Source organism: Phasianus colchicus, chromosome Z (assembly GCF_987193195.1).
Source record: "Phasianus colchicus chromosome Z, bPhaCol1.hap1.1, whole genome shotgun sequence".
NCBI classification, from domain to species: Eukaryota; Metazoa; Chordata; class Aves; order Galliformes; family Phasianidae; genus Phasianus; species Phasianus colchicus.
In genome coordinates, this window is record NC_143476.1 from 10,480,114 (window position 1) to 10,487,867 (window position 7,754).

The window sequence follows — 7,754 nt, forward strand, 5'->3', positions numbered from 1 at the left end:
ACAGTTTTGGATAGCCACATTATTGTATAGCAATATTGTCTTCCTGCAAGGAATTTCATTGTTTTGACACGTGCCACAGGTTGAAAATAGATTGCCTAATCACCATTTATTTTTTTTATTGGCTTATGATGACCACAGAAAATTATACAGCAGCACCATAAAAACTTTAAATCCTATCCCATGTATCTGCACTCATACGAAAATAATATTGGAAAGCATTGGTGAAACTAAGATTACAAATTAAAGCAGAGGACAATTTCAGTGAAAGCCTGCAGATATTTATTGCAAGCAGCTCTTCCAAAAACGGAGACTAACAGAACCTGCAACCCAGGACACCTCAGTAAGCCAGTACTTTTCATCTCCTGAAGGTGTAGGTAGACACAGAGCTGGAACATCTTTTCCAGAGCTGTGTGATGCTATCTCATCTATGTTCCTTTACTGTTGACTCAGTTTCACTTCTTATCTAACCTGGTTGCATCCCAGGATTTCTGGTGCCAAAAATAAACTGACAGCTTTCATCACTAGTTAAAAGGAAACTGCAATAGGAAAAGCAATTTTTCTGATTTCTCTGTTGATCAAAGATGCTCAATGCAAGCCTGATGCGGTAGAAACAATATCAGCTTTAGAATGACAGTCATTAGAGCAGAATCCTTTCACTGATGAAATCCCACTGTCCTGATTCATACAACACTGACACTGGAGGACACAGTAGTTTAGATGAGAGCGCATTAAAAATGACTAAGTTAAGGTCTCAGAAATAGCAAAGAGTGACAAGTATGAAAAAAAGAGGTTGCAGAAACTGCTTCAGTTTGGCACTCTGGCATAAAGTATGACAACACACAACCTGCCTGTGCAGTTCCAGAAGCAGAAGAAAGCCGTCAACCAAGACTTGTTCTCATCTGCTCTGAAAGTCCACTGGGACAAGGCCACTTTTCTCTGACGTGCTTCCAGAAGTATCACTTCTGAGCACTGTGCCAGGGAGTTACAAGATACTGTTTGTGTGTACAGAGGAGAAAAAGACGTCTGTCTGGAAACAGACTTGGTGAAGGAGAAGCAGCATTTTCCAGAGTACTTCAGAAAGAACTGAGCACTGCCCCAAGAGCTTCAGAGCGGCAGGCTGTCACAGTGTGCCAACCAGCTCAGCTGTGAGTTGGCACTGAAGCTGCACCACAGGGAGAACAAAGCCCCCTGTGCACCCTTGGAGAGCCAAGGGTTGGAGATTCATGAACCTTGAGCTCCTTTCCAACCCGGGCCATGCTGTGATTCTGGGATTCTCACCTTTGCCTCATCTGGCAGAGGGAGGCAGCTCTTTCTCTTGTCTCCCTATGGCTGTCAGGTCACCAGGGCCAGTGTCACACAGGGAACTGCAAACACTGTGTGTGCTGTGCCCTGCCCATGGCAGCACAGAGGCAGCTGCCAGCAGCTGATGCCCACAAGGACAGCCAGCCTGGACTTCCTTTGATTCCTTCCCTTTGGATCAGCGTCCTTCAGGAAGGCGGAACATCTCTCCAGCTGAGCAGCAGAGGACAGCAGGGCTTCGTTGGCTGGGCATGTTCTCTTCTGGCCCTCTGGCCCTCACAGACACAGGAGGAGGACACAGAGGCTGCTGTAACACAGCCAGCCCTGCCTCTCAGGTCAGCTCTCAGGCCATCCTCTCTCCCCTCAGCAGCAGCTCACTGTTCTGCACTCCTCTGGCCTGGGCTGGCAGAGGTGTGCAGCAGTTCTGCTGATCTCCCAGTGCTGGCCATGTCTGCAGTGCCTGTGTGAAAGACACAGGAAGCTGCCAGCATTGCACTGCTCTGCTGTGCCCCTGCCATCACCGAGTTTGCTGTCAGCAGCTGCTGCTACACGTCCATTCAGGCACAGGCCTTTCCTTCCTGGCCCTCTTTCCCCCCCTCTCTCCTCTGCTCTCTCTCGTGCTCCCCTTTGGCCTGGGCTGGCTGAGCAGTGCAGGCCTTGTTGTTGCTCCCTGGGCCAACTACGTCACGGTTCCCCGTGACTCTGCCAGCTGCTCTGACACAGCGACTGCGTCCTCAGTGTGGATTCCAGAATGCGACAGACGTCCAGAGAAGACTTCCAGGGCTGATTGGAACATGCTGCCATCAAGAACTGCCATGGCTCAGGCCCCCTGGGAATCTGCTCACAGCGAAAGCTGCTGTCACTCTGTGTGGGCACAGCCTTGTCTGTGTAGGCCTGCTCACACTGCAGCCCCTGTCTGCACCAGAACCGTGCCGATCCACCTTCTCTTGGCCTCCTTGCCTGCATGGAAAAGGGCAGCTTGGGCTGAAGTCCCTCAACTTTCAGATGGCCGAGTGAAGTCTCTGAGCCCTGGTGACCCACGCAGCTCTTCAGCCTGCTGACCTGGTCTGCTGGGGCTGTCTTAAAAGGCAGAGGGCACGTGATCCTAATGTCCCCACATCCATCCCTCTTAGCATACTGTAGGCCAGTTCCTAAAAGGACACCTGCAAAATCTCTCTGAATGTTAATCAACATGTAGTTAGTTTTCAGTGGTGATTAGCTATGTGTTTAGTCAGAGGTGCAATGGTTCTAATGGTGAGAGAAAGACATTCCCAGTTGTCATCAGGTGGAACACACTTCAGACTGGAATCCTCAAGCAGACTGCAGTCAAGCTTTCTTAATTACTCGTTGTTGTTATCAATTCAGACGCATCTCTTAATTCCTGCTTGAATGAACATTCTGTAATAATCTGCTGAGACAGTGCAAGGCTTGACAATGAGACTATAGTTTATTAAAGTAGCACTTTTTACTTAGGTGCACTTTTCATCTGTTGAACTTCCTGTCGTCTATTGGAAATCTCTGGAACCAGTGCATAAGATTCACCTATTCTATAGAAGTCTGACTGAACCCCATACTGGGATTATTTTTGTTCAATCCAAGCACCTTGGACGTTACTATACATTTATTCAATCATGAGGTAAGTCTGCTTCAGAAGCAATATAGAAAGCATAAAGGGGGAAGAAGATAATGTATTAGTGAAGACTTAACTAGTATTCATAAACTGAAAACTGTGAAACACTATGATGATTACAGAATTTCCCGGAGAAATGTCAAGTTCTTCTCTGAATGCTAAATGCAACATCAGTTCACTTCTCACTGGGTTGAATGTTTTAAATATTTGGTAATAATAATGGTTCCTTAATTCTGACATTTAATATGAAAATATTAAAATTCCTGTGTTAGAGTACTTTTTTGTTAGAATGCCAGATGCTAAAGGGATGAAGTGGCACAAGAAAGCAAAATATCTCTGCTGATGGCAGGAAGGACTGTAAGGATGGAAAGGCTGGTGTTTGCCATGGGCAGGGAAACACATCTGGTTTTCTTGTTCCCTTTGTCTTTGAGTTCCAGAAAAATAGAGGAGAGTGTGCCCTCACCTTGGACCCCTCCTGCCCTCTGCTGCTGAGATGGAGAAATGTCCCACCTCCTACAAGGACATCAGGACAAAGATAAGTAATCAAAATATTTCCAGGCTGGCTGTACTTGTGGGCATCTGTTGCTGGAAAATTTAATGGCATTAAACTGCCTAGATAAGGACAGAATGAGGGTGACAATAGAATGGTACGTAATCACAGTACAATGAAAAAAGTATGCAGGGTGCAGGAAGGGAGGTGTGGACATTCTGAGTTGCAACTCTTTATTTGCTCCAGAAAGCTCTATCAGAATGGAAGACTGAAGGAAATACTTTGAGTGTTTTCTAATGTGACTGGATGAAAGATCCATGTGGCAAATTGAATAACTGAGTGGTAAAGGGACATAGATACCTCACTGTTTCATGGAACCTCTCAGTTAAGCACCTGAGCACTGTGTACAGGACTTGGGAATATAAGTATTAGAGGATCATGGAATATCTGTATTTGGAAGGGACCTCGAGGATCATGTATTCCACCTCCTGGTTCCACACCGGACCTCCTATGGGTCAAGCCCTGTGTCTGAGAGCATTGTGCAAATGCTCTTTGGCCTTTGTCAGCTCAGTGCCAAACCACTGCCCCGGGGAGCCAGTGCCAAATTCCATGTATCTAGTTCATCCTACAGAATGATGCCAAGAACAGTTATAGAGATCGACTTACAAACAAAATTCTTGTCTTGAATTAATGGTACACTCACCATTAAAAAAAAAAGAAAAAAAAAAAAAAAAAGAAAAGAAAAAAGAGGAAAAAAAAAGAAAAAAAATCAAAGCCACATTCTTACGCTGGCATTTTACAGTATTGTCAGATTTTTGTAATTCTTTTTTGTCATATAAGATTCTCTCATCATGAAATAATGACCAAATTCTCTCTTCAGATCTAAACATACAAATGCTAAAGGCAGCAGTGCTGTTCAAGAGTACATTACCAGCTCAAACACTGCTTTGGCTGTAAAACTGAAGGTAGTAAGGAATTTTATCAAGGAGTTAGAAGAAAACATGTAAGTGTAGATTTAAAAGCAACCTGTATTGTTACTTAGAGTTTGATATAGTGTAATCCAATGCACAGTACTTGTAACGTGTGTTTTACAAAATGCTTTGCAATGTAGGCATCTATTAAGATAAATGCTGCAAGTTCTAATATGTCCATGACCTTTTCAAACTGTTCCTTACTCCTACACATCACTACGAGTAGTTCTTCTGTCAGGAAGGATCACCTGAGTAATTAACCTGTGACCTTAAGTTTGGAATTAAATGCATACAGTGGAAGTAAGAGCTGTGGGTTATTTTGCTCTTTCAGTGTTGAACAGCCGAGGTGTTTTGTTTTGGAGGGTGGATAGTGATGGGACACGTGGGGAATGGCTTTAAACTGAGACGGGGGGTGTTTAGGTTTAGGTTGGATGTGAGGAGGAAGTTTTTCAGCCAGAGGGTGGTGAGGCACTGGAACAGGTTGCCCAGGGAGGCTGTGGATGCCCCATCCCTGCAGGCATCCACGGCCAGGCTGGATGTGGCTCTGGGCAGCCTGGGCTGCTGGCTGGCAGGTTAGAAAGCCCACAGGACCTTATTGCAGCCCTGGGTGCAGGGGGATCACTGCTCCTAGCATGCACACAGAAGAGCTGGAGCACACAGGTGATGTACATTCCACTTGTGAACATTCCTGCAATTGCAGAGAGCGTGCGCCTGTTCCACTCACTGCTGCACAGATTAAAAACTGATTGCAGATGAGCTGTTTTGGTATGGGGTTCTTGCCAACGGTCTGCAGTGGCTGTGTGATTCCTCGGGGAGTTGCTCTCCAGCCCAAAGGTCATGTCCTAAGTCGACCAGATCCCGTTTGTGTCCAGAAATGGCTGACAACAGATCAGCTGCTGGTCAAGTTTCTAACATCACACTGGCCTTGCTCCAGTGTCTGTGTCATCAGCCCCAGCACATACGGTGCACCTCTTCAAGGCTTTGCAACACTGAGACTCTGCACTTGGGCTCCAGACATCCTGCTGCACCCAGAGGTTATTCTAGCTTTGGTATCTTGCAACTTTGCATATAACTACATCACTGTAATCATAAATGTCTAGGAGCATGGAGATGGAGAAATTAATCTTCCTGTAATTCTCTGTACTGCAGCCCCGTGGTTGTCAACACCTAATGCAATATTGAAATTTCAGTTGAGAAATTGAAAGCTGTCCCTAACAAAAAAACATCTGCATTTGTTATTGGAATCACACTGAGGATCAAGAAATCCAAATGCTTCTAGCATAACCACGATTACAGGCAGTGTTTAGACAAGCTCTTACAGGAAAACCATGAACACAAGGCTAAAGAGAGACTAAGTGATGCACTCTGCAGGAATACTCATGGAAGTCTTCACAGTGCAGGAGTCTGATCTGATTACAGATGCTGTGCTTTAAGTACCCCTTATCATATCTTTTTTTTCACTGTTGTGCAGGGGTTGGACTCAGTGATCTCTGGAGGCTGGAGATGCTGTTTGCTAATGGCAGATGGAGAGAGGAAAAGCAAGTCCAAGGCATGCTGTGCATAGCCACCACATGGCATCTGCCCCATTTCCCCCTGCACAAAGGAGGAGCAGCTCACAAGCTTGGCCTGGGCCAGGGAAGGGAGCAGACAAACATCTGGACCGACCCCAAACGAGCTGGTTCTGCAGGTTGGGTGTCTTCTGCTGCTTGTCTCACATCCTGCTGCTCAGCGGTAGATTTGTTCCTGCTCAGTGCTAACAGGAAACTCACACAGCATTTCTGTTTCAGCTGTGCCAACGCTTTGATCCCTTGCTGCTTGGATGGGGCGTTTGAAGAATGATGCCTGTGCTGATGTCCAGCCAGGCTTTGGGGATGAGTCTCCACACCAGGGTCCGTCTGACAGGACTGAGGGTTGGGGATCCAGCCAGGTCGAGTCCAGTGTGCTTTGCTCTTGTTCTTAGTGCTTGTTTTTGCTCAGGAGGGCAGGAGGTGAACCTCGTGAACCAATGCCTGCAGACGGGGTTTGCAGAGAAAGAGGTCCTGCAGGCCTTGTGTGACAGCCACGGAGCTGCAGCGAGGCTGCATCCGTGTAAAACACCAGAGATCCACGGAGGTGTGAAGGGGAGCTGTGGGCTGCAGTCACGCAGGAAGGGATGTGCATGCTCGGGGTTTGGTTGTTGTGTGTGTGTTAAGTGACTGTGATACCACTGCTGGGTCAGTGTGAGTGTACGGAACAAGTGTGACAGCCTTTTTGATGGAGCCCTGTGAAAGGAGTCCTATGGATTTGAGATCCAACTATCAGCCCGTGGGCATCATCCAGGAGTTGGGGTAGGGGATGAGGCAAGGGAAGTTGGGCTGAGAAAGGGATAAAGCAGTCTGGCAGCAGTTCTGTGTTTCTCCCATCTCCTGCTTTATTTCCTTCCAGGTGAAATAAATGGGTGCTGCAACATGCCCTTGAATGTAACAAAACCCACTCTAGTGTGGATTTGACATGGGCCCAGCACTGCAAGGTACGCTGCTGGGAGGAAGCGTCCATCTGGCTGAGGGCAGGAAGGCCCTCCAGAGGGATGCACTGAGGCCAGTTGTGCGAGGCTCAACAAGAGCAAGCGCCAGGTCCTGCGCTTTGGTCATGACGACCCCGTGCCAGCTTCTCCAGGATTTGGCTGGGGTAGAATTCCAAGCAGCCCCTGATTCCAGAACGTTGGGCTGGGCTGTTGGAATCTTCTGCCCTTGTGACTGGTCTTGCCTCCCCACCCTGTCCGTCGTGGTGGAGCAGCCTGGTGGCCCTCAGTGATGTCATAAGGGCTAGAATGAGGGGAGGAGCAGTGCGTGCTGCGTCCCTTCATTGGAGCGCTGGAGCTCTGACTGAGCAGCTCGCTTGTTGCACTTGTGCACCGACTGCGTCCCTTTGTCTTCACACCGTCCTGTGCAGCACCTTGTAGGTAAGCTGAGACAGTGTGGGAGAGACGGGGGGACAGTGAGTGCTGAGAACTGCTGGCTGGCGGAGCTCATAGGATCACATTATCTCCATCAGCAGAGGGGTGGCCATGAGGGACAGGGAGGTGATCGTCCCCCCCTGCTCTGCTCTTGTGAGGCCCCAGCTGCAGTACAGTGTCCAGAAAGACAGGGAGCTGTTGGAGAGGGTCCAGAGGCGAGCCACAGAGATGATCAGGGGACAGGAGCACCTCCCCTGCAAAGACAGGCTGGGGGAGCTGGGCTTGTTCAGCCTGGAGAAATGAAGGCTGTGGGGTGACCTCATGGCAGCCTTCAGTACCTCAAGGGAGCCTAAAAAGAGGAGGGGAATCAACTCTTTGAAAGGGTAGATAACAGCAGGACAAGGGGAAACGGTTTTAAGTTGAAAACTT

At 47.9% G+C, this 7,754-nt stretch overlaps 1 long non-coding RNA gene across 1 annotated transcript; it reads left to right on the forward strand.

Annotated features, from left to right (window-relative positions):
• Positions 1–4,303: 4,303 nt before the first annotated feature.
• On the forward strand, positions 4,304–6,910 carry LOC149912477 (uncharacterized). Its single transcript, XR_016462153.1, has 3 exons — positions 4,304–4,422; positions 5,862–6,077; positions 6,178–6,910. It is a non-coding gene; the product is annotated as an uncharacterized LOC149912477 (long non-coding RNA).
• Positions 6,911–7,754: the final 844 nt, after the last annotated feature.